This window comes from Panthera onca, chromosome B1 (assembly GCF_046562875.1).
Source record: "Panthera onca isolate mPanOnc1 chromosome B1, mPanOnc1 haplotype 2, whole genome shotgun sequence".
In the NCBI taxonomy this organism is placed as follows: domain Eukaryota; kingdom Metazoa; phylum Chordata; class Mammalia; order Carnivora; family Felidae; genus Panthera; species Panthera onca.
In genome coordinates, this window is record NC_138342.1 from 181,334,246 (window position 1) to 181,361,977 (window position 27,732).

The following is a 27,732-nucleotide window of genomic DNA, read 5'->3' on the forward strand; positions in this document are numbered from 1 at the left end:
CTGGTCAGAAGACTATTGTAATAAGCCACTCAAAAGACAGGGAGTGCTTTGATTTCAATGTGAAAAGGAACGAAGCCGCTCTAAGTATGTTGAAAGTAGGCCTTTCTCGTTGCATCTGTTATTACCAGGATGGGACAAAAAAAGAATGTTTATCTTTGAAGAGTAAATAAACCTTGGCAGGGAAGAATTTCATATTGTGGCAATGGAGCTTATGAAGCTTAATTATTGAAATGGTTCACTGCAAGCCACCGATGGGGCACAAATGTTTCAGTTCTGAAGACGTCAGTTCTGAACTAGATGGATAATGTTTGCAATGCCAGGGCAGATTTTCCGGCCACGGATGGCCATGGCTTAATTCAGAATGGGAAAGAATTTCAAAATAAGCATTCTCGAAACCCCCAATACTGGAATAGTCTATTTACTTGAAGAGTTCCTCTTCAATTGAAGAAGCGAGTGCCAAAATACCATCCAAGCTCCTGATTCCTCTGCCAATTCTGCCTAGTTTTGTGGCTGTGCAGTCGCTCCCGTGCCAACCTAATTTTTAAAATTATGATGAGGTCTGAACACTGGAAATGCCAGTGGGGGAAATAAGATCAAACAATGTGATTGCATTTTAGTTCAAATTCGTTCATTACCTAGGCAAGACAAGGCAATTAAAGTCTTTACAAAAAAAAAAAGAAGAAGAAGAAGAAAAAAAAGAACTTTTTTATATGCTTTTAGAACTTTTTTATAAGCATTTATATGAAAGAAATTCTTAAGTTTTGCTTCTAAAAGAAACCAATACCAAATTTCATTCCATGCTGTAATACATTATGCCAATAAATTCTGAAAAAAACAGTATAGGTCTAAAGATAGAGGAAATATTAAATATCATACATAGGAATAATTCCTTTAAAGAAGCACACTCAAACTTAGTATTTTATGCAAGTTATGAAAAATGAAGAATATACAGAGATTTATATTCATTCTATGGATGTTGATTCTTTATTTTAACATCTTTCTTGTTTGGAAAGTTTTCCCCCCCTTTTGTAACTCAATTAAGTCTTTAGAAATCCCTATCAATAAAATGAATAGATGATCCACTTGAAAAGGAAAAATAACATTTTCTTTTGAGTGAATAGGAAAGACTATCTGCATATTATTGCTGGGTTTTGTTGTAAGATTTTGAAACAACTGATTTCTCTCTGCCTCTCCACATTTATCCTCCCTTTTATACATTTTATACATTATATATATATGTTATATATATACATACATATATACATAATATATATGTGCATACATATATACATAATATATGTATATGTATACATATATGTATACATAATATGTATATCTATACATATATACATATATACATACATATATACATAATATATATATACATTTATACATTTTATACATTGAGACTCCAACCCCTCTGTCCGGAGCCCCAGGGTTCCCAACATACCCAGCATGTTCAGGCCCCTTTTCTGTTGTTTGTGCTATTTTTCTGAGTAAAATGGTGCCTTCCATTTGGAAAAATCTTAGTCGTCACAAAAACAGATTAAAAATTAACTCCATGTAAACCTTCCTGATCTCACCAAGAAGAATCATTACTTTCTTCTTTATGTTTCCACCAACCTTCCTCCTGTATTCTAGATTTACAAGGTTCATAAATAGATAAGCACAAAATACCATGTTTTACTTTGCTATATATTCTTATATTCTCCAATACACTCTTACAGGATCTCAAGGAAATAGATGATAGAAAATAGAGATATAGATAGGGAATATATAATAACATTGATATATGTTACACACACATATAAACTCACATTTAATTCATAATAGATGATTATTCATTACCATCATGTGCCATTTCCATATTGTTTGTACTATAATCTGTTACTGAAAAAATAGATGATGATTGAGTAAAGTAGATGAATTAACATAGTGCTGGTGTTATCAAAATATCTTAAGATTTTACATGCCTAGGGGCGCCTGGGTGGCGCAGTCGGTTAAGCGTCCGACTTCAGCCAGGTCACGATCTCACGGTCTGTGAGTTCGAGCCCCGCGTCAGGCTCTGGGCTGATGGCTCGGAGCCTGGAGCCTGTTTCCGATTCTGTGTCTCCCTCTCTCTCTGCCCCTCTCCCGTTCATGCTCTGTCTCTCTCTGTCCCAAAAATAAATTAAAAAAAAAAAAAAATTAAAAAAAAAAAGATTTTACATGCCTAATAGCTAAAAGTATCAAATTCATAGGATTTTTTTCTCTGCACAGATCTGATATTTAGGACTAATTTCCAAATGCATCAATTTACTAAAGTCTATCCTATTTATTATTTCATAGAAGAAAAAAAATATGTTGAAAAGCAACCTTTCTGTTAATGAATCTACTGCCCTCACTGATCATCGATCGGTAGGTCGCTAAGCAGGGCAAAGCAGTGGGAACGCGAACAGGAGTAAGACTAGATCCCCTGCCCTCAAAGAGTTGTTGGCACATGGCGTAGATAGGAACAAGAAGAGATAAATGCAGTAAACAGGATTTGACATTAAAACGGAGGTTAAGTACAGAGTATAATGAGAGTGCAAGGGTGACAACGGCAAATTCCACCTGAGAATCATAGAAAAGTTCCAGTGTGGAATTCACCAGGAAAATGGGACAAGAAAGCCTTGGCAGGAAGAGGGAGCAATGTACAAAGGCTGAGAGCCTTGACAATCAAGGCTTATTCAGGAACCTGCCTGAGCTTAAGGATGGTTGAAGCATAAGGCGCAAGTGGGAGGAAACCGGGGCATAGGGTTGGAAAAGGAGACAGAGGCCAGATCTCCATAGGCTCCAGCTATTTGGACTGGGTCATGTGGGGCGGAAATGGAGACTGAGACAGGGAGCAGAGTCCAGAGGTGGGGCTAGGATTAGGAGCTGAAGGAGAGATCCCGTCAGTAGTTCTTTGGCATCCCATTCACATCTCTGGACACATTCTAATCCTATGCGTAATTCAAAATTCCACACATTATGTCATTTTAAAGATTGATTGGAATGCACAGGACTAAAAGGATAGCACTCCATTTTAAGACTAACTTTTTTATTTACATCACCACATATATTAAATGCTGACCATGAATCAGACCCCATTTTAAGAAGTTTGTAGGGTTGTTAAAGATGTACGAAGCACAGCCACCGTCCTCTGAAACCTCTTATACCTTACACTGATGGAGAGGGAGAAATGTACATATATATATATATATATATATATATATATATATATATATATATGATTTGCTATATATAAAATCAAAATATAAAGCATGTCAGGATAGGTGTTATAGCACAGTTACAATTGATATGAGACAGCAGTCGGCAGAGAAATCTTGTTAAGTACCACTCTGTACCCTGAATAAACATTTGGAATTTGAATAAATAACCCTGGGCTTACTAGACCAGATGTGGAGAGCAGTTCTGAAGCAATTGCTAAATCTGAATTCTTCCTTGGGAATTGTGTTATACGGGGTCAGAGAAATGATATGTTTTCTTCCCATACATAGAACTTTCACAAATATTCTTATGAATTGATAAAATAAAACAGGCTTTTGCTATCATGCAATATTTATATTTATATATTATCTGCACTTCTTGGATATTTAAATAAGTTTAAGATAACCGAAAGAAAGGAAATGGTAAGCCACGTGCAAATCATTTATAAAAGCCTCACATACTGCATATAGAAACGATACTCAATATTTGGAAGAGAATTCAATATTCAATGTTAATGTTATCAACGGAGGAAAAAAATAGAAATTTAAAAATAGAGAAACCCAAAAGAACCTAACTTTTACATTTTCGATTTTGACATGTAGTGTTTCAAACTTTACAATTCTTTAATACAGCTATTTATATTCTGTTTCCTTCCTAAATTTAACTAAGCTCTTCCCATGTGACACTCAGGATGTTGACCTATAAAACAAAAAGAAATTCCTAAGTATATAGTATGGAAATGATAGAGATTCATGACACAATAGGCCATTATCCAGGCTGAAAATAAATTGGTTTTCTTTAAGAAAAAAAAAAACACCTTTTTTTAAAGATATTATGTGCTGGGTTCTGCCTGCTGTCTTTCCTCCCTCAATCCCTTTAGAGTTAAACTAAGTTCCAGAGTTTGGAATCAATCTCATCTATTGATAAAAGAAGTTATTTTCGATAACCTCCAACCTACCTCTGATCTAGTTCAGCTAGGTTGAGGCCTTGCTTGCTCTCAAAATGGAAAATGCCTTCCTTTTCCAAAAGCCAGGAGCCATTTCACATACTTTGAGACTGGGAGCCCCATCGTACTCCCAACACCTTCCCTGTGAGGAATTAAATTTTGCTTCTGATCTCCAGTCCTGTGCCCGAGACCCTACTGCCAGAGATACATATTCCTTCCACAGATGTTTTTCAGACCTGCCTGTCTGGATCTCTCCATACCATCTGTCCCAGGATTCCCCATCACTATGCTCCGACCATCTCTCCAGATGCTCTCATCTGTCCTCGAAGCTCTGACACCAACCACTTTTCTGCACTCCCTCTCACTGCCAATGCCAATACTGAATTTTATCTGAGCCCTGTGATCCTGAAAAACAGTGAAAAAAAAAATAAAATCCTCCTATCCTTTGTGTTCTGAGAAATGGCTCCCGGCAAAAACAAATAAACAAAAGAAAAACAAACAAACACCCTTCCAGATATAACTTAGATAAAACTCATGGGTACCCTTGTTCACCTGTGTCAAGACCAGACACATACCCTGCAAAATATCCATTCTTTGCCCCATGAATGACCAGCTATCAATCAGAACAAAATGCTTGTTAACCAAACGTTTGCTAAGATTCTCTCTCTCCCCTATCCCCCTAAACTTTGGGCCACTCTCAGCGTGAGCCAGCAGACAACCTTCTTTCACAGCCGTTCTGGAAAATAAGCTTGACCTCAGAGTAAAGCACCCACCACCCTCTCTCACTCACATTCCCAAACTTCATTCTTTCAAGGTTTGTTTCCTTCTCTCTATAAAAGAAAACCCCTTTCGGCCTAATGCTTGAGACACTGGAAGGCCTCGTTGGAGCAGCCTCCCAATTGCCATATCCCTCCCCGCTCTCTGGAGTAATCCTTTTGAAGAAAGTCTTGCCTTAGTTAAGTCCAAACTTTTTTTTTTTTCTTTTTAATTTAAATTCAAGTTAGTTAAGATACAGTGTAGTATTGGTTTCAGGATTAGAACCCAGTGATTCATCACTTACATATAACACCCAGTGCTCATCCCAACAAGTGCCCTCCCTAATCCCATTTAGCCCATCCCCCCCACCTCCCCTCCAGCAACCCTTAGTTTGTTCTCTGTATTTAAGAATTTCTTATTGTTAGCCTCTCTGTTTTTACCTTATTTTTCCTTCCCTTCCCCTATGTTCATCTGTTGTGTTTATCAAATTCCACATATGAGTGAAATCATATCTGTCTTTCTCTGACTTATTTTGCTTAGCATCCATCCACATTGTTGCAAATGGCAAGATTTCATTCTTTTAGATTGATAAGTAGTATTCCATTGTGTGTGTGTGTGTGTGTATGTGTGTGTGTGTGTGTGTGTACACACAACATCTTCTTTATCCATTCATCAGACTTTTTTTTTTAATTCATTACAGACCAGTGAGCTTTCGCCTGCATAACTCAAATAGCTGGACTTCTTCCTCTTGCCTAGAGCAGTTCTTGTCTCCCCTCCCACATTTAGGCACATTCTCTCATGACCACACCCAACTTCAAGTCCCTAAATGCTTCCACTCTTTCTTGCCAAGCTTACAGACAACACAAATATGCAATGGTTTTCTTATCTTCAAATTCATTCATTTATTTTTAAAATTTTTTTAATGTTTATTTATTTTTGAGAGAGAGAGAGACAGAGCACGAGCAGTGGAGGGGCAGAGAGAGAGAGAGAGAGAGAGAGAGACAGAATCGGAAGCAGGCTCCAGGGTCTGAGCTGTCAGCACAGAGTCCCATGTGGGGCTCAAACTCACGTACCATGAGATCACGACCTGAGTTGAAGTCGGGTGCTTAACCGACTGAGCCACCCAGGCTCCCCATAAAATTCATTTAATTCATAATATCTTTCAGTAGTCAAAAACCTAAAAGCAACATCTAGATTGTTTTTTTATCTAATATTCTTCCAAGATGCCCAAATACCATTGCCAACAAATGTCCTCTCATATCTCACACATCCAGAATGGAAGCCTTGAAGACTTAAAGGAATTTGTCAAAACCTCACAAGGAAAGAAACAATATGATTTACAAAGTGTTTATTACTTGAGACGTGTGCTTGATCACAAGCTGTGCATAAGGACAGCATCATTTAAAGATTTTTAAAGCATTAAGGTCACAGTACTCAATTCTGGTAAATTCAGAGATGTGTTTTTTTTTTTAAAAATATGACAGTTCTTTGAAATTTTTTGTAGAAACACATAGATTGTGTCATTCTCTTTGCAGGAAGTTGCTATGCATCACAGCGCACAGGAAAGAAACTGAGGGGCACTGTGACATGTATCCGCTGTGTCCTCAGCCAAAATGGAGGCCTGTTTTAGGAAGTTGGGTAAATTATACTCCCATGCATTCATATATACATACATACATGCATATATTTAGTAATGTCAGTATTTTAAAAAAAATTTTTAACGCTTATTTATTTTTGAGAGACAGAGAGAGACATAGAGTGCAAGCGGGGTAGAGGCTGAGAGAGAGGGAGACACAGAATCTGAAGCAGGCTCCAGCCTCTGGGTCTGGGCTGTCAGCACAGAGCCTAACACGGGGCTGGAACCCACCAACCGTCAGATCCTTGACCTGAGCCAAAGTTCGAGGCTTAACAGACTGAGCCATCCGGGCGCCCCTAGTAATCTCAGTATTTTAAAATGACACTAGTTATGCATCCTGTATGACTAATTAGGCCAAAAGCGTGAGTCCTTCTGTCCTCTCCTAATCATCCATGCGACATACTTTGGTCAATTTGGGTATTATCTGAAATGGTATTTGAGGCCTTTTTTTACAAGGAGATTTTAGCAATTCCCAAAGGAATGTGTTGCATCTCTCCCTCCACTTCTTCCTGCTTTTAAAGGCCCCTGCGGTGCTGCAAACACTAAGCCGGCACAATCATGGCCCTGGAGTGGTGGTGGAGTGGCCAAGCAGCCACTCATCGTCATCAGGATTACAATTTAGAGTAAGTGCCCTGTCCCGAAGGACCCCTGGAAACACTAGGTTGTAGCCTCAGCGCTTTGAACCAAGCTCCACATGCCCAGGGTGCTCAAATTCCAGCAGGTGCAAATCGTAAAGATTAATAAATGCACAGTTACTAAGACAGTGTTCCAATTCTGTAGCAAACACGAAGCACTAACGTTCGGCATCAGCGGTAAACCTACCAATTACAGTGAGCTGCACCGCACTAAATAAACTAAACAGGTTTTGACAATGCTCCTCATCTCAGCAGGTGGACATTCACCTCTTAAAAGAAGTATTTACCTTCAGTTAAAAGATATCTCTGGTTAATTTATTGCAATCTGTTTCCATGATTGTTACTTTACAAATAAACGATAGAATGTGGTTATGGCAACTCTGATGCAAATATGGAATTCCACTATGGAATACTGTAAATAACTGTAAGCATATAAGCGGTGAATACATTCCAGAATTATGCTGCTGTCTTATGTTTTTGGAATGTTCATCACCTGGATCTACAGCAAGGATCTGAATGACAAAATTATTACTAAATCTGTCAAGCTGAAGGCACTGTATTATTGCTACTTCTTAACACACTCTACAATTATTCACTGAGCACTCACTATGTGCTAACTGTTGGGCTAGACATGGGGTTCACCGAGATGAATGACCCTTACAGGGTCACAACCAAGTTACCAATTCTTCCTCAAAATGTGATATGTAATCAAGTTTAGGAAACCCCAAGGTTTTATATCCAAGTACTTGAAAATTTATTCCTAAATAATAGCGATGCATTAAATTATTTCTTAACGCCCTCAGGAAGTTCCAAATACATGTACAAGCAGAAAATATCCACTTATTTGCCTGAATCCGATAAAATCAGGACTACTTAAGGTCTTTTTCACATTTAACCAAAAGAAATCCCAGGGCGCCTGGGTGGCACACTCAGTTAAGTGTCGGACTTCAGCTCAGATCATGATCTCACAGCTCGTGGGTTCGAGCCCCGTGTCAGGCTCTGTGCTGACAGTTCAGAGCCTGGATCTTGCTTCAGATTCTGTGTCTCCCTCTCTCTCTGCCCCTCCCCCACTTTCTCTCTCTCTCTCTTTCTCTCTTTCAAAAAATAAGATAAAAACATTAAAATTTTTTTAAAAAATAAATACTGGTTTCTGGGAAACTGGAATTTGCATATAAGCATTGCACTCTCTTTAATTTTTATTGACCAACTGAATAAATACAAGACACTTTCTTTAACTGAAAGCAAATTTTTCATCAATGAACGGTTTCTTCCCAGTTGAAGAACAGTTACATGAACTCCCATTTTAAGACCATCATTTTCGTTAAAAAAAAAAAAAACAAAAAAAGGCAAAAATAAAACACAGATCTAGAAAATGCCATTAAACAAATAACATAGCTTACTGAATTATTTTAAGGCAACGACCTTTGTAACCATCACCCAGGACCAAGAAATATAAGTTTGCCAGCCATCCCGAAAAACCTTTCATTTGGCCCATCCCAATCACCCCTCCTCTTCCCCTCACAAGTAACCACTATCCCAACTTTCATAACAATCCTTTGTGTTTCTTTATACTGTTATCCCCCAAATGTCCCCAGGTACTACAATATAGTATTGTCCATTAAAAAATATATATCTTTCAAGGGGCGCCTGGGTGGCTCAGTTGGTTGAATGTCTGGCTTCGGCTCAGGTCATGATCTCACGGTTTGTGAGTTTGAGCCCCACGTTGGGCTCTGTGCTGACAGCTCAGAGCCTGGAGCCCATTTTGGATTCTGTGTCTCCCTCTCTCTCTGCTCCTCCCCTGCTTGTGCTCTCTCTCTCTCTCTCAAAAATAAAAAAAATACTAAAAAAAATTTAAATATATATATATACATATATATATATATATATATATATATATGTATATATATATATCTTTCAAGTCTCTTTTAGTCTATGGGTTTCCCTCACCACCCCCTCATACACATCACCAAAGGTCAAACTCCTGCTTATTCCACAAAGTGAGCCATGAAACTGCCATAGTGAATGGCTGAAACCATCTTGAGAAGAATAAAAATAGTTTCGGTGGGGGTGAAAGACAGTTCTCAGCCTGAAAGAGCTGTTAGCCCTACATCTTTTCCATTTTTAATCTTTTCTATTTTATGACAAGACATTAACTAATACCCTTTTATGAAATGAATGGCTTGATGCTAATTACTAGGCAAATCTTTTCATTTGTAATAGAGCTGAGCAATTTAACACCTTCCAGCCACTTCCTAGAACAAATGTATAATCGTAATTCTTTCCATGCATTGGTGGAAGTACATAAAAGCCCCTGGAAATTGTTCATTTTGCTTACATGAAGCTGTTAACTCAGTTAATTACAAGTCATTGTCTCGCTATTATTTTTTTATACAGTTTCTTTCAACTCAGCCATAATACTTAGCGAGAACCGTGCACACTTGGGTGCAGTTAAAGAAAGGAAGAGACTCAAGAATAATTACAGCTGGGAGAGGGCATAGTAGAGGCCCCATGGTCCTCAAACCCACAGCACCACCTTTTATTTGCCTGTAGATACTGTGTACGTAACACCTGCCTTGCGTGGCACACTGTTCTATATTGCCCAAGAAGACATACACCAGCACCCTCTGGAGTTCTGCAATCTGCTTCCCTCTCCGACCAAGTCTTCCCATTCCTACAGCCCACATCACATGCCACATGGTGGTGTAATAGGAACTGACTGTATGAATGAATGAATGAATGAATGAATGAATGAAAACCAAATGAAGAATTTATATAGATTTTTAAATGACCATTTTAATCCAATTATGCTAATTCAGGAGGGTGGTGTGGGTTTCTCTCCCAAAGGTGGCTCAGACTAATGGTCTAACCAGAAGAGTCTCACAGTGGCTTTGTTCATAGCCTTTGTAAGTTGGCATAAGTGGTATATTTGAGGGGTTGTGGGGACTATTTGTTAAATATTCACAAACGTTTGAAGCAGTTGTTAAATTATTGGTAGCTTGAAATCAATCATGGTGGATATTTACATCATGGAAATCAGCAAGTACAAACAAGTGACCAATCGGGGCCGTTTTTTGTTTGTTTTTTTGGTTTTGTTGTTGTTGTTGTTGTTGTTTGAGAGCCTGTTTACCAGAATGCTATCACAAGGCTCTCCTAAAGCTCTGACACAAAATATAAGAAAAGTATTCCTGGGGCACCAGAGTGGTTCAATCGGTTGAGCATCAGACTCTTGATTTTGGCTCAGGTCATGATCCCAGTTTATGAGATGAAGCCCCACATAGGGCTCCTCACAGAGGGTGAAATCTACTTAAGATTCTCTCTCTCCTGCCAACTCACATTCTCTCTCTTTGTGTCTCTCTAAACTAAAAACAAAAAAATTAAAAAAGAAAGAAAAGTATTCCCAGTGTTCCCAACTTTGTAGTCATCTACTCATTACATGCCATTCATTCACGTCTTCCTTCCACACTCTTTTTGTAGATATGTTTTCATCAAGTCTACTCCTTTATCAATTTAATGAGAGTATTAGCCATTTTGTAAATAAGTACTTCTTTTAATAAGTCAAAAATTACTTTCTTAAAATGTCAGTGGATTTGGTCAACAAGCCATGTCCTCCCCATCTATGCACTTGGTGATTTTATAGCCTTTGGTGAAATCCCTTCTCAGCCTTGGGCTTTTCAGGCTGGAAAAGCCTATTTATTCAGACTCTCCGCATTTTGCTCTTCTTCCTCTCAGCTCTTTTCTGGACAGATTTCAGTGCAGTCTTTTCTCAAATGCTGCAATCAGAGCCATTTGTGGTATCTCACTTGTAGGAGAAAAATTCGACAACTTTCCCACAACAGCATGATGCCTTTCACTCTTTTGTCCTGATTTATGAGTAATGCCCATTCATTTTAACAAGAACAGCACAGCCAAACAACAGCTCCACAATAAAGATAATAAAATCAGACCATGTCCAAAGGGATGAAGTTTTATGTGGATATATATGAAGCCATATATGGATAACCATATGGTTGAAGTTTCTATTTACTCAGAGTAAGAAAAGAATCTAATTAGATTCTTAATTTCAGACTTATAGAAAAAATGTTCATATCAACGTGTGGAAACCTCTTAATAATGTCACTTTTCTAATATTCCAGCAAAGTTTATTTTTTCTAATAAGCCTACTCTCCGACAGTTGTTTCGATTTTGTTATTTAACATTACCAATGACAATAAAAGCATTCTAGAAAATTAATATCAAGAATATCAGGGGGTGCCTGGGTGGCTCAGTTGGTTAAGCATTCAACTTTTGGTTTCGGCTCAGGTCATGATCTCAAAGTGTGTGGGTTTCAGCCCTGCATTGGGCTCCACGCTGCTTGAGATTCTCTCTCTCCCTCTTTCTCTCTCTGCCCTTCTCCTGCTCACTCTCTCTTCTCTCTCTCTCTCTCAAAATAAAACTAAATAAACTTAAAAAAAAAAAGAAAAGAATATCAGGGGCACCTGGGTGGCTCAGTCTGTTAAGTGTCCGACTCTTGGTTTTGGCTCAAGTCATGATCTCACAGTTCGGAGATCAAGCCCACCATCGGGCTCTGGGCTGCCAATGTGCAGCCTGTCTGGAATTTTCTATCTCTAGTCTGTCTCTCTGCCTCTCCCCCACCTCTTTCACTCTCTCAAAATAAATAATAAAACTTAAGAAAAAAAAATATCAGATTTGTCAGCTCATCTTTTAAGTATATGCTGATTAACATCTATATTATACTTGATTGAGGCAAACTACCGAGGCCAATTAATTATGTGTTTTGCCTTTGTAAAACTATTTCACAAATACTTACACATCTTTTTAAAATCAAGCTTTATTATCTATGTTTATGCTGCCTTTCCCTTTAGTGTTTATAAAAAAGAAAAAGAAAATCTTTCTGGTATCAGTTAGAAAACCTTTACTTCCATTTGTAACATCAACTCATAAACATGCCCATGGTATTTAAAGAGAACTGGGTAGTAAGAATATTAGGTCCTGTTTTTGGTTTTGTTTTTTTTTTTTTAACTTCTAATAATTCGTTGATTTTAAATCTCCAAACACAAACTAACTTACATGGCCAAGAAACTACCAGAAAATCTAATTTAGACTACATACAGTAAGACATGTTCATGAATAATCACAATCCGCAAACAGAAGGTCTTACTCAACAAAGCAGTGAGAAGGTGTCTGTACTGAAAATCAGGTGGTTTTTTTTTTCCTTTTGTATAAATAAAGACTTTCAATTTTAGCATAGACGTTAAGTAAAAAAAAAAAACAACTTAATACAAACTTTGAAGAATTCTCCATCTACCAAGTACTCCTTACATAAAATGTGCAAGATCTAAGCACATGCAGTGAATTCTACATAATATAGGCACGGGCACCAAAAAGTCCAATTCAGAGTTCACAAGTTATTTTTTATGAAACACTTGTGCTTCACAAAAAGTTACAGATATTCTAAAGACGATGTAAGGAGCAAAATCAGAAAACTCTGTGTAACAGAAAGGAAAACAAGTATCTTAGAGTTTTTAATATACAAATACACCTTTGAAACTTTGGTGGGGGATGGGATGCAGTGGGCAAATTCTCCAAAATCTTCGAATATAAACTTTGTTCCGAACATCTTCTCTTTGTTTTTGGAAAAACAATTGTTTCTCAAGGAATACAGTTTTGAGGGGCGCCTGGGTGGCTCAGTCGGTTAAGCGGCCGACTTCAGCTCAGGTCATGATCTCACAGTCCGAGAATTCGAGCCCCGCGTCGGGCTCTGTGCTGACAGCTTGGAGCCTGGAGCCTGTTTCAGATTCTGTGTCTCCCTCTCTCTCTGACCCTCCCCCGTTCATGCTCTTTCTCTCCCTGTCTCAAAAATAAATAAAATGTTTAAAAAAAAATTTTTTTTTCAAAAAAAAGGAATACAATTTTGATTTTTTTTTTTTAATGTTTATTTTTGAGAGACCGAGGGAGACAGAGCATGAGCGGGGGAAGGGCAGAGAGAAAGGGAGACACAGAATCCGAAGCAGGCTCCAGGCTCTGAGCTGTCAGCACAGAGCCCCACGCAGGGTTCGAACCCACAAACCATGAGATCATGGCCTGAGCTGAAGCTGGATGCTCAACCGACTGAGCCACCCGGGCATAAACTATATTTAAATATAGGCATATGGTTTTGAAATGTGGTCTTTGCAGGAACTTGTTATTGGTTTGCTAGCAGTTTTGCTCTTCAACTTCTAAGTTAGAGTGACTTGGGTTCATTTAGGTATCTTAATATCCAATATGCTCCCCCACATCTAGCTCCCCACAGCTTGCAAGCAAAGAAATAAATCATGTGTAAGTTTACTTCTTGATGTTTGACGCTTTCCAAATTGTAGATGAATTAGGGTTCTCAGCATTCAATTTACCATTTTGTGTGTGTGTGCCATTAAGTGGATCAATATATTGCCCTAAAGGCATATATCCTATTTCTAATAATATTTGCCACCTAAAATATTGCTGAACACTTTCAGATAAATAAACATGTCAGAGAAAGCAGAGTTGCTTAAATTGGATCACTTTAGCTGGTTTTGTATCTTAGTCTAGCTTTTCACTTGAAAAGAGAGCAAAAGAATGATGTAAAATAAAAGATGACATTCTATAATTCTTCCATTCACATTTTCCTAGCACATGAAGGAAACAAAGTAGCCTTGTCAAAAAGATTCAATACCTTATTAAAATGTGTAGACATATGTATACGCTGTTTCTAAATATTTATCAGCTCTAATATATGAAGGAAAATTTGGGGCAAAAAAATGCTTTTTTTGTCTTTAGAGTACATGTGATGGGCCTCTATAAATTCTGATGGTTCTGACGAATTGTGGCACTGTATTTCCATCAGGGAGGGTGAACATGTCAGATAATGTTTAGATTGGGTACACTACACTACTTCAGATCATAGACCACAATTATTTAAACATTCGTTCCTTCAGTTGTCTACTTCTAACTACTAGTGAGTTGACTGTATGATTCAATGCTTTAAAGCCATTTGAGAGAGTATCACAGCAACCGGGGGGCTCCACGTGCCCTCCTCTACATATCAGGTCATCACTCCAGCACATTCGGTAACGACAACCATCTCACGCACACCTGATTTGTGATGTGGGGTAGGGGGGCGTGGTAGCCAGAGAAGGTTAGAAACGTTTTATACCCTGTGTCTCAGGAGGGAGAACCAAAATGAAGGCTTGCTGAACTGAAAGCATGGAGAATGGAGTTCTAAAGAGAAAAGAAAGTCTAAATCGTGTGATAAGCACATTCCAAGTGGATGAAGCAAATAGTTTTGTATCAGCTCTATTGATTCATCTATTTTTAAACAGATACTTAATGCTGAGTTTAAGCATGACCTAGGCTAAGCATTTTGCTTTTTCTATATATTTCCCTGAGTTTTCCTTTCCTCCTTGACAAATAGGGCAAATTAATATCAATATACACAGGCCAGAACATGATGGCCTTTGCTGAGCTTGGCGGCTCTCCAGTTCCTGCTGCTAAACATTATCAGAGAATAAGCATCAAAACCAAATTCCTCTAGTAATTTTAGTAATAAAATTTCCTGAACACAGTTCATATCCTTATAATGCTTTCCAAATTCTCAAAAGAAAGGGCTATGGACAACAACATTTATCAAATACGAGAGAGAGAGGAGTATGTCTAGGGGATGTTTTTGAAGCTATGTTTGCACATCAAGCACTCTGTTTTTCTAGATTGTATGTTTGAGTTCAACACACACTCTGAATTTTCCTAATGATGTTACAGTTCATACAATTTATAAGGCCAATTATCCACAACAAAATTATCATTGGTATTGTTATGGCTATCGCTTTATAATTTGACATAGCCTGGAAATGACAGTGTGGTCGTCACTGAAGTTTCCCCATGTCCTGTCACTTCTTGAGAGCCACTATCAAAGTAATTACTACTTTACATCTAATTCTGTGCTAGAGTAAGTTATAAAGTGTCTATCTCTCTACTCAGTGCATTAAACGTGGGTGGGCAGACACTTGTTGTAGAACTTATTTAGGGCTCATAAATAACGTAATGGCTAAGAGGCAGTTTAAAAGCATTCTTAGGCTTGAATCCTGTTTTATGTTGGGCAAATTTAACCTCAATACCTGTATCTATCAGAGGATAACAAATGCTTTCACCCAAGGATTAAGCAAGCTAACACACATTAAGAGTTTAGCTTATTAACTATTCAACAAAAACTGGTTGCCAGTTAATAATAATAATAATAATAATAATAATACCAAGAGAAACAAAAATCATCCAAATGATGACTGTGGCATCTTCCTCTCCCATGATGATAATTATGAATATTTACATTTTTTATGAGTAATCACATAATGTATTTCTCCATTGATATTGTTTGGTTCTATAAGTGGGTTCAGAGAGCTTTTTTCTAGTTTAGACGGCACTTCATCTATTATCCAACAAGACAGCTCACTTATCCTGCTCAATCCATCCTTATTTTAAAATCCATTCATCTCTATCTTCCCATGATAATCTCAGTGGAAATGAAAACCAGAGTGTAAAATGGAAACAGATACATCGCTGCGGTCTATGCAGTGACAAACTATAGAGACCTTCAATAATGATGGCCACCATGTAATTAATGAGCAACTATTAGATGTCAGGGACTCATAGGTCCACCTCTGCAATGACAAAACTGTGATGACATACACTGTGTGTAGTCAAATTAACTCTGGATGTATCTTAGGTTTTTGTTGGCATCTTTCTTTTGCCCTTACTTCTTGATGTATTTAATTTTCACCCTACTGTACAATCTCGCTTCTAAAATCTTTCCCTTACATGTATTTTAGGCTAAACATTGAAGAATGAATCATGAATGAACTAATTTGAGTTATTACTTACTGATTTATTAAATTAACGAATATTTGAGTGACTTGTCTTTTCCACATGGCCCACACAGTGCCAGGGAACGGAACGAGGGGTTGTGGATTCGAACCCAGTTCAGTCTATCTCCCAGCTCATGTCCTTCTTGATAGGGCCTATTGCTTCCACACTGAGTTAGTATTGCAGTCAGTTGACTTAGATAATTCTTGGGGCTTGGACTATATTACATGTGTGACCTGGAGTTTTGAAAGCACAGAGCACTTGCCCTGATTCATACCTGAAAAAAATGTCTACATGTCAGGGGTCAGCTGAAGTTTCCTACAGTTGAGGAATAAGGACAGCTTTTTGGAAATCACTGCACTCCTGATGATGACAGATCAAAGAGTGTGATTTTGTTGCTTATTTTTTTAAAAGATGATGTCTAAGAAGGCTTTCTTCAAAGTGAGTACCTCAGTGAAAAGCACTGAGGAATGTTGAGCTGGGGACTTGCATCATCAGTGCCAGCCCCAGGAGAGGCATTGACCGCCTCAGGAAAGCTCAACAGCAAGGACCGAGTTTCTCAGGAGCTCAGAAATGCTCCCACAAGAACAAGAGTCAGCCTCCGATCTCTGCCAAATTTGGAGGAAAGGAGAACTCCAACGCTGAAGTTTTCGCGGGGTATCACACTGGAATGGACATAGTTATTACAATTACATGAGATGATTCTTTTGACAAGATGACTGGAAGACTTCTGACTGTCTACGAGTAAGCTGATGGGTCCTGAGATCTAAGATTTTATCCAGGTGTAGGGAAAGAATTTACTCCAGAGTGTCTGGGTAAATGGGAGGCAGGAGTAATGTTGCTTCTCATTATACTTTGAGAAATCCTGCTCTTTCAACCTAATACTTGAGTCATTTTATGTTACATTTAATATCGGGTATGGTACATTATTACATGTTTGTGTTTTTTTAAAGTCTACTTATTTGTTTTGAGAGAGAGAAAGAGAGGAAGAGAGAAAGAGAGTGCAAATGGGGAAAAGACAGAGAGGGAGAGAGAGAATCCCAAGCAGTCTCCACATTCAGCATGGAGCTCCACACAGCACTTGATCCCACGACCTTGAGATCATGACCTGAGCTAAAATCAAGAGTCAGGAGCTCAACCAACTGGCCACCTAGGCGCCCCTATATTTGATATATTGTGGGGTGGAACCTCTAAAATCGGGAGCACCTAGAGCCTAAAGAATTTTCCTTTCAGATCATTTTAATTCAGAGTGAATGTGACACTAGAATAGAAGACGGCAAATCTGGAAATTGGCCCCATTCCTGCACTGCTCACAGCACACTACATACCCTGGGCAAGAGATTTCAGATACCCCACCATCTTGTCTAGTCTTATTAAGCAACAGTGGTGACTTCCAACATTAAGAAATCACCACACAAAAAAATGCCATTTTAAATTAGGCTTTTTTACCTAAAATTTTTTTCACTGCATACTAAAAAAATAATATATTGCCAGTTAACCTACAGTGTTTGATTAGGACTTGCTGTCCAAGAGGATTTCATGACAATTTCTTTGCCTTTCCAAGGTACATTTGCAGTTGCTAAGGAACCACATTTCACAGCCATGGCTATCTAGTAATACCATATGTGTATAATGTCAGAATAATTATGTGATAGCTATTGTGAAAACCATAAATCATGAGCATTAGAAATACGAAAAAAAAATTTAATTAGATTGCCTGCTACAACCATAATATAAAGTCTAGTTCTCCAATGAAATAAACGTTCCAGCATAACAGGGACCTTCTGTGTTAGTTTAGCGTTCTACCCCCGGCCAGGCACAACTCCGGCACAATAGAAGGTATACAGAAATATCTATTGAAGGAATAAAGGTGTTTCTTTTCACTAGTACTCAAAAGAGAAAAATTATACAAGGCTCAAGCAAGATCATTCTCTTAGGAAAGAAACGACATGCTTTTATGAGAATCATAAATGGAGATTTTGCAATCATAATGTTCTCATTCACCAATTTTCCAAAGTGTATAGATAATAGCCATATATTTGGAAATTAGTTAACAGTGCCATTTTAAACTTGTTTTTGGGGGCGCCTGGGTGGCTCAGTTGGTTAAGCGTCTGACTTCGGCTCAGGTCATGATCTCATGGTTCGTGAGTTCGAGTCCCGCGTCAGGCTCTGTGCTGACAGCTCAGAGCCTGGAGCCTGCTTCCGATTCTGAGTCTCCCTCTCTCTCTCTGACCCTCCCCCGTTCATGCTCTGTCTCTCTCTGTGTCAAAAATAAATAAACATTAAAAAAAAATTTAAAAAAAACAAAAAAAAACTTGTTTTTGATAAATTACTCCTTTCTGAAAACCGTATCTTATTAAAATAAGAGTACCCAGAAAATCTGATTTCTTTAATAACTTAACCACTATGCTTGAGAGGAGAATCAACTCACCTCCATCTCTAGCATAAGGTTGTATTTCCTTATAACCTAGTCACTGTGACTGTTTGTCTATCTGTGGTCACCCATGTGTTTATAGATCTGCGGTCATTTCCTTGACTTACCCAAATATCTGTTTCATTTCTGCTTTCTAAATGAGGTAAAACATCAGTTGCTGGCATTTTAAAGTTGGTGTACTAAAAGGTGATATATAATCAGGCAAATTGAACTCCACAAATGTTGATGTCACAGTTTTTGGCAGAAGCCTAAACTTAAAGTATGCATTTTTATGAATTTGCTCATATATCTTTTTGTTATATACTGCACATCTTCAACAAAATTTGAAAGCTCCTTTTGCTCCTTTTATATCTCAGAGTCATGAATAATTGCTTCATATCCTCAAATATTAACTTCTTACTCAAAATAATGAAGGTACTCCATGGAGCATACTTAAAAGGGGTCCTACAATTTGTTTTTGGAAGTGTTTTTCACTTCAGCAGTGAAGATATATCTAACTTCGTCTTTTAAAAGATATATCTAACTTCCCTTAATTTTCAGCAAAGCCAACAATGCTTAGAAAGACACTAATTTTGGTTAAATTTTTACCTAATGTTTTCTGGTCTGCTGTAGCAAGTGTTACCTTAAAGCCGTGATACATTCCATCTGCTGCTTACATTCTCTTCAGTCACTATGTAATTTTACAAAATAATAGAAATCAAGTTTGTCTAGCATAATAAACCCCTGTGATTTTGGCCCAACTAAATTGTTTTCCTCTGAGTACTTGAAGATATCTTTATCCCTTTATTTCCAAATGATTGCACAGGGTCACTAGACATCTTTTCATCAGAGGGCACTATTCCTCAAGTCCAGCCATATTTCCTCAGTTCTCTCTGTCTTCTCTCTGAACATTTTCACTCATTCTTTAATATTCCAGAATTCAGACATGTTCCTTATATAGCCTACATCTAACCAATTATTAAATTAGTTGGATCAGTAATGAAACTAATCTAAAACATCACAGAAATTAAATGTTATTCTGATGAGAAACTTTTCACGGAGTTTCAGTGTTATCAGTACCCTCACATTAAAGAGACATTCTGTGATGGTGGACTGAGGAAGACGTAGGTTTTGGAGGCTACTGACTGCTTTGAAATCCCAGATCTACCATTGAACAAATTTGAACAATCAAGCCACTTAATATTTCTGAACTCCTGTCTCCTTACATATAGACTGGAGGATAGTAACACCAACCTTTCAGACTGATATGAAGACTAGGTAAAATATTTTTAAAAACATGGCACAGAAGTTTCTCTTAATCATAGATGATTAAACACATTTTAATTCTCTCTGCCTCCCCTAAACCCAAATAAGATGACAAGAAGGAGAATAAAACTGTAGAAACCCCACAGGGGCAAAGACCATGGGCAAGGGGAAAACAACTGACAAGAAAGGTCACTGGAGGAGTGATAGAAAAGAGAAAAGATTAATTCTGAGTGACTCAAAATAAATCAATAAGAAGGCCACAGAAAACTAAGCAATTGAAAAAACAGAAACAATCACTAACTCCAGGAAAAAGAAAAAGTTGTATAAAAATGAAATGCAATCCAAGTACAAAATAATGCAAACTTATGCAATGTTTACATATATATAATGATGTAAATGCTTACTAAAGAGTTTAGCTGAAAGAATGTAAAATTACACATGGAAGTTAAGAATGTAAGTAGTAAGTGCTAACCAATTATTTTGGGAAGTCAGTTTTTTAAAAAATCAAGAACTAGTTCTGTAAGTAGTTTATTTTGTTTGTTTGTAGCTATAGTTCTGTAGTTTTGTTTGCTTGTTTTGTTTTCTGTATATGAAGACAATACTAAAAGAAATATCTAATAAGGTTGAAAATAATCTCTGGGATGAGGAGTAGAACAAGGGTTCTACAAGTGCATTAAAACCTTGTAGTACTATTTTTCTCTTAAATTATGTATGAATTATTTTTAAAAATACATAAAGAAGCATCCAAAAAATGTATGATAGTCTCTCTGACTTACTGCTCAATAGTTTTTATTAGCATCCTAATACATATCATTTGTCAGGTTACCATTAAGTTCATATAATTAAGCAAAACCATATAGCAGTATAAAGAAATGCAATTAATCATTTCCTAAATCAAGCCCTAACACAGATTCCCTTGAAAATAAAATGCCAAGTGTCTCTCAAGGATAATTTACATTTTAGGTGTTGAAAACTAGAATGGATATTCAGTGTACTTGGTCTAGATCATCTTGAAGTTGTCTTCTAATACTTAGATCTAAGGTAGTATAAGTCATTCAAAATACACATTTATTATTAATAAGCAAAACAGTATGGGTACTACATTAATACTGTTGGTAGAGAAATAATGTAAAACCTAAATCATCTAAAATCCTTGAGAACCAGATTTCACCACCAACACACCCTACCTTCCTCACCCTCTGACTTACCTCATCCTTCACAAAAGAGACAGAGAGAGAGAGAGCTTTCACTGGTTTAATTTTGTGTCATTCCACTTGAGTTTGGTCATGGTAAATCTCTCCAGGAGAACACTTAAGGAGATGCTTCCATGGGAGGCTGGCTCACCTCCAGATGTGGCTGAAGGGAATAGGAAAACTGGGACCCAGAGTAGAATCCTTGGAAGGATCTTTGGAGGGATGGAGCTCATGCTCTCGGGGAGATACTTTAGTGTGGAGGGCAGAGATGCTGAAGAATATTGTTTCTCTTTTCTCCATGTATTATACAATGCAAACCCTTGTCTCTGAATTCTTGGGACAAACTTTGTGAAATGTACATTACTCATTTATTCATGGTGGAATCAGGCATGCTTTCCTGGGATTGTGGCAGAGTGCTGAACCTAGCTTCTTATGTAGGAAAACCAAAACCCCCAGTTTGGTTCAGCAGTCCAAATTTACATCTGCTGTCTTAATGTCAGTATGGATTGGGCTGCCCTCCATTCCCAATAGGGTACAGAATGGATGATGAATTATGAAGTCACTTAACCTTCAAAGGTAGAGATAAGGCAGCATATAAAGGCTATGTGAAAAAAGTATTTTATACTTAGCCAATTTCTTTACAATATGAGATTTTCTAAAGCAAAATATGGCATATCGATGCCGTTTTAATACAGTGAACCAAACAGTTTCCCTTCTCTTTGATGAATTGAGTCAATAATTAGGGCATTATTGTTAGGGTATGATGAGAATTTGATGAGCATTCAGTTGATACAGGATACCAGGCTGAATAGCTCATCGATGGTTAATGAAGTTCATTTTGAAAAAAAAAAAAAAAAGCTGCCTGTTATCAGCTTGAATTTTGTTCATTTGCTTCCTTCCCAGAAAAGGGAGTTAGGTGTGCAGTGTGTGACCTCCTGGGTATTATAGTATGACTGCATTTCTCCATAATTAATTAGCAAATCAAAGGTTGCAGCGGTCTTCTCCAGAGTGAAAGGAATAGCATGCAGGTACGCTCCCTGTTGTTCTCACTATCTTGTGTCTAATAACCAGCAATTATTTTTGCTCGATTAATGCAAATTACTGTATCCTTGAGTCTCACTTATACTATACTTAATAGGTGTGAAGACAGAAGATGCTTCCCCATTTTGAGAGTTTATCAGGTGACACTGATACTGTTCTCCAAGCAAGCTGGGATGCGTGGCTTATAACTGAATTTCAGACACAAGCTAATATAAAAATTGGATGTCGGATGCCATGACAAGATTATATTCCAACAGGTTAACTTCCAGGAAAGAGACTGGTTAAAAAAAAACCATATTACCACTTGTTCCACACCCTGTCAAAGTCATCAAAAAGCCGACTGAGAAGGCCAAAGAGAAGCAAGAACAGTGAATGAAACTGCACCAGCATTGAAACCCGGAATACTACCAACCACATATCACAGACACGCTGCGGTGTGAACCAAAGCAAAGAAAATCACAGGACACCTCACAAAATTTGCTTTCCTGAGAAACCTGGCACGATGCCGCAGAAAGCAATCGGAGAAGATTCTCAAAGTCTCTTAAAATTCTCTCTTTTGAAGAATCAAGTGCTGGCTGATGTGGGCCCCTTTCCCAGCTGTGGGTCAGAGGCTCTTGAGGCCAGACTGGAATCAGAAGGAGCCATTCTTTCTTTCTTTCTTTTCTTTCATTGTTAACTAACAACTAATGAATTGTGGTGAGGTTTGAAGGATAATCCCTGCTTGTGTAAGTGATGAGGTCTGGAAGGGAAAATGAATCCCAGAGACAGAACCCAAATTTACCAACTAACCTGTCACCAAATTAGCCTAATTTAAGAGCAGAGGAGAGGTTCCAAGATATAAAAGGCAGAGGACGAGACAGACAGGCAAACTAGACTTCTCACCAGTGTCCCCACCAGCCAAGACAACACACTTTTTGTGGACCTACGATTAATGCAGCGGTTGCAAATTACTTGAACAAAAAGCACAGAAAATTCTCCAATAGCCCGGCATTTCACACTGTCCTAGACCCCGGAGGCTGGCTCTGGCCAGCCCTTCCGCTTTAAGGATAAGATTTTAAAAGCAAATTAAAACAACAATGAAATATCACTTCTCACTCACATCACTGCTAAGATTAAAAACATTGATAATAGCCACTTTTAATGAGGCTGAGGGAAGCAGGCACCGTTAAAGACTGCTGGTAGAACCATCAACTACAAAAAGTCTTCCTGGAGGGTAATTTGGCAATCTGCTTCAAAATTCAAATGCATATTCACTGACCCAGCAATTCCACTTCTAAAAATACACACTAATAATCAGATGAGTGTTCAAAGATATAGTACAAGGATATTCTATTGATAATAGAGAATAATTAGAAACCAAAAAAAAAAAAAATGTACATCAACAGGGATCTGGAAACATTATGGAACATTATACAAAGGAATACAGTGTCGTCATTAAAAATAATTGTTTGTGTCTATATTTAGTTATATGGGAAAATCTGCGAGGTGTTGGCAAGGGAAGAAAGCAAGCTACAAAAACGGCTGTCTGTGGAAAATATTCATTGAGAAAAACTCTGAAACAGAGGCTTTACACCAAAATGCATGGGGTAGTTCTCCTGGCTTGTGGATTTATGAATGATTTTCACACCCTTCTTTACAAAATTATGTATTGTCCAGATATTTTATAAGGAAGATGTATTGCTTTTATAATCTAAAAATATAGATAATATTCACATTTCATACATTGCTTGTAAACCACCTGCATTTTCCTTCATTGGGTAGTGACATATCCCAAAAAGCTTTTGTCCACCAAAATCTGATTTTGGTACATCATGTCATAAGCAAATATTTTGAAAATCCCACTCTGGTTTAAAGAGCTCTGTTTTAAAGTATCACACGATCTGTCTGAGCAGCAGTGTTTGCTTTTTCTCTGTCACTTTCTAAAACTTCGTGGAATTAGAAACTGAATATACTGGGGCGCCTGGGTGGCTCAGTCAGTTAAGCGTCCGACTTCAGCTCAGGTCACGATCTCGCGGTCCGTGAGTTCGAGCCCCGCGTCAGGCTCTGGGCTGATGGCTCAGAGCCTGGAGCCTGTTTCCGATTCTGTGTCTCCCTCTCTCTCTGCCCCTCCCCCGTTCATGCTCTGTCTCTCTCTGTCTCAAAATAAATAAACGTTAAAAAAAAAAAATTAAAAAAAAAATAGAAACTGAATATACTAATAAAGTTGATAAGATGGGAAATTTTTACAGAGTTACTACAACTGAAAAAAAATAAAAATTATCAGCTATGCCAAACAAAATTTAAAGTCTCAAACTTGCATTGCACTTAATCAGCCAATTATTTTCACGGGTGAATCAGTTGACCTGCACTTCCCTTTAGAGAATGTCCCTTCTCAAATGCTTGGATCCATAACTCTTGCTGAGCATGGGGAAAGTCTTGTGCCCTCATTCCCATCTCCCCTTTCCACTCCCACACCCCACCCACGAATGCACACAGAGTTGACTGGAACCAGATTCAGTTGGGCTAATGAGAGTCTTTTTACCAAGGATCTGAATCAGAACAAAGAAATTGAAGTTGGTGCTTAAATCGAAAAAATATGCTGGGATTCTGGAGGTCCACTTCCACGTAACCCCCAAAGGAGAAGCAGAGGTAAGAAAAATTTGTATCCACAGAAAGGGTGAAGCTGGTTCGTTTTTACAAGTTTTCACCAGGAATAACTATACTCCCTGCTTGGTTTCTGGAAGATACCATAAATTCTCGTTTTGGCTTAAGCTAAATTTGTATGGGTCTCTACTATTTGCAGATGACTAATTTCTGGCGGAAGCCTAAAATGGTTCTCAGTGATCCTCACCTTCGGGTATTCATACCGTGTGCACTGGACTTAACTTGGCTTGTTTCTAACTACTAGAATATGGAGGAAGTTGACGAGCTCTAAGCAACGGGCTATCCTGGCTTCTGTCTTAGACTCTCTCTATCTCTGTCTTGTAACTCGACTTCTACTAATGAAGGATGCCAAGCTGTTAGGAATGTGGTTCAGCACTGCAGAATCACCAAAAACCATGTTGCCTTACTAAGACTGGGAAAATAAAGCAAAGTAAGAATACGTGAACAATGGTGAGCTAAGTATCAGAACAGATCTGTGAAAAAAAAAAAAAAGAAATTTCAGACTTAGAAGAGCAGTGGCAGTGGCAGTGGAACACGGCACCTGGAAAGCTATCAACAGGACATAAACAAATGTCCTGGAGAAAGAGAGCAGCCAACACCTTGTGGTAGAATATGCAGACACAGTAAAAGCAGATCTTTGCAACCTCCAAGCCACAGATGTCAAAACAGATAATAGCAACCGATACAAAACATGACAGAAGAGCGATGAAAAGTTACCTTATCATCAATTTGAGAAAATGAGAAGGCGTTGAGGGGACTGGAGAGAATATAAATCACACTCATTTGTTTGGTAGTATGTTTAAATTACTAGTGCAAGCATTTTATTGAGGCTGTGCCATAGTAGATGTTATTTGCACACACAAAATTTGTTTAATGTCTCAATTAAGAACACTAGTGCATTTTCTAGAGTGAAAGTACCTGAACTCTAGTATTTCTGCCTGACCTCCTGACTGCTATCTATAGTGACTCCTAGGCAAAAGCAGTTCAGACCAGATGATATCACCTCCATTATCCCCAGCCTGCCTGGTTGAGGAAAGGGGATTATATGCATTTGGAGTCCTTCCTTCCTTGTATTCTCTAGCCCCCAAATAAATGAATATATGAACTATAGAATAGTACAGAGGTTTTGCTCATTAGACACCAATAACTTACCAAAGGTTTTTCATCTAAACCAGAGAACACATAAAATTATTTGAGACACTATCTTCTCAAAACCCCCAGGGGATGTATACAGTTAGTATCATTCTAAATATATAAGTAAGGAAATAAGCAATCCATTACATACAGTGGATAGTTCTGGCCACGAGGGGCTCATTCTCCAAACCCAGTTGCATGGCTGGATTGAAAATAAACATTACACTTTTGAGCTGCTGCAACTAAATTAATTATCTAATATATAATATTCATAAGAAACATATTGAAAGCTATGATGTCGCCAAAGTGAAATTTGCAACTCATATTTAAAACCAGCATATTGTGAAACAAACTCTATCACCCCCATAACAGCAGAAGACCAAAGTACGTTGTCAGATATAGAGACACAGCTCAGAGTCTGTATTAGTCAGCTCTCATTAGTCTTGCTAATAAAATCCAAATGGCTAAAAACAACAAAGGTGTATTTCTTAGTCACAGCACCTGTTGGCTGTAGATCAGCTGCTTCTTGGTTCTGTGTGTCCCTTCACTGGGAGAGTCATGTTAAAGAAAGACACACACACACACACACACACACACACACACACACCTGGAATATGCCATTCTCTGGAGAGAAGGAGCAAAACTAAGACTACACAACTTCTGTTCAGTCTCAGCATGCATTGGCCACAATGTCACATCCACAAGGTTCACATGGAGGGGTGGGAAATATGGCCCTCTTAGAGAGGGCCACCAGAGCATGGATATACGGGGACAGGCGCCAGGACTAACAGCAGCAAATATGTTGAGCAAATAATACAATCCAACATCCCTGAATCGGGAAGAACAGGATACTGTAACATCTGCCCTTGTCTGAATTATGAGTACAAGGTTGTCAAAAATTTGTAAACAAAACTGGAAGAAAAAAAATCATTCTTCAGAAACTATTGAATAAGGTTTTACATTTAAAGGTGAACTTTAAGAAATAACATACAAAATTGGGGGATATTTTGTAATTCAATGGACTCCTTTAGTCAAGACTCTGGGGCCCGTTCACAGCCTGCCAGCATTTGGATAAATACATCTTTTAAGGAAAATTTGGTAAAGCTTCTAAAACACCATAAACATATTCTTATCTTGGCCCAGAAATTCCAATTTTTATAATTTACCCTAATTATATAATCCTAAAGTAGCATAAAAGATATATTCCCAAGTATGTTCAACACAGCAGTATACATAAAACCAACCAACTGGAAACATTGTCATAATTGAGCCATAAGATCAGTTTAAAAAAATTATGGTGCATTCATAATAATAGAATGTTCCACAGACATAAAAATAATACACAGGAATACATATGCCTTTTAAATGTACTAATGATAAAGAACATAACTGATCATGATACAGAATTGAATATACACTATAAACTTGGTTTGGAGGAAAATGTGTGTATTTTTAAGCATAAAGTAAAGGCTGTGAAGATAAATGCCAAAATCTAATAGCGACTATTTCCAGATGGCATGTGTAGAGGTAACTATGATTTTCTTCTAGATGTTTTATTCCATCTTTCAGGAAAAATAAATTAATCGCTCTAAAATGGCTAATGTCCAAAAATGTAGACTGTAGAAGCCCTTATTTCTGAGGCCTTATTTCTGGGTGGGGGTCTACATTTGCACTCAGTGAAAAATGATCACCCTAACCTTGAGAGATCTGATTGCCTGTCATCAGTCGTAAGAGAATTTAGCAAGTACAGCCAGGAAAAGGCCTATTGTATCTGCATCGTGAAATTATTCTCGATACAGAATGTCCTCAGAAAGAACATATCTTAAAAAGCTACACAATTCTTGATTGTCACGGTTTGCTATTTTTCACTAACTTTTTATCACCTTCCCAGCCAAAATGACAAAACCATATTTTAAAACATGTACATATCTCAGCTGAAGGCATTTGCTCAAAACTCTTTGACTCTACAA

At 37.8% G+C, this 27,732-nt stretch overlaps 1 protein-coding gene across 2 annotated transcripts in view; it reads right to left on the reverse strand.

Annotated features, from left to right (window-relative positions):
* Positions 1–27,732, reverse strand: part of SGCZ (sarcoglycan zeta) — a 1,087,629-nt gene that overhangs the window by 979,750 nt on the left and 80,147 nt on the right. The gene's annotated exons all lie outside the window — the stretch shown is intronic.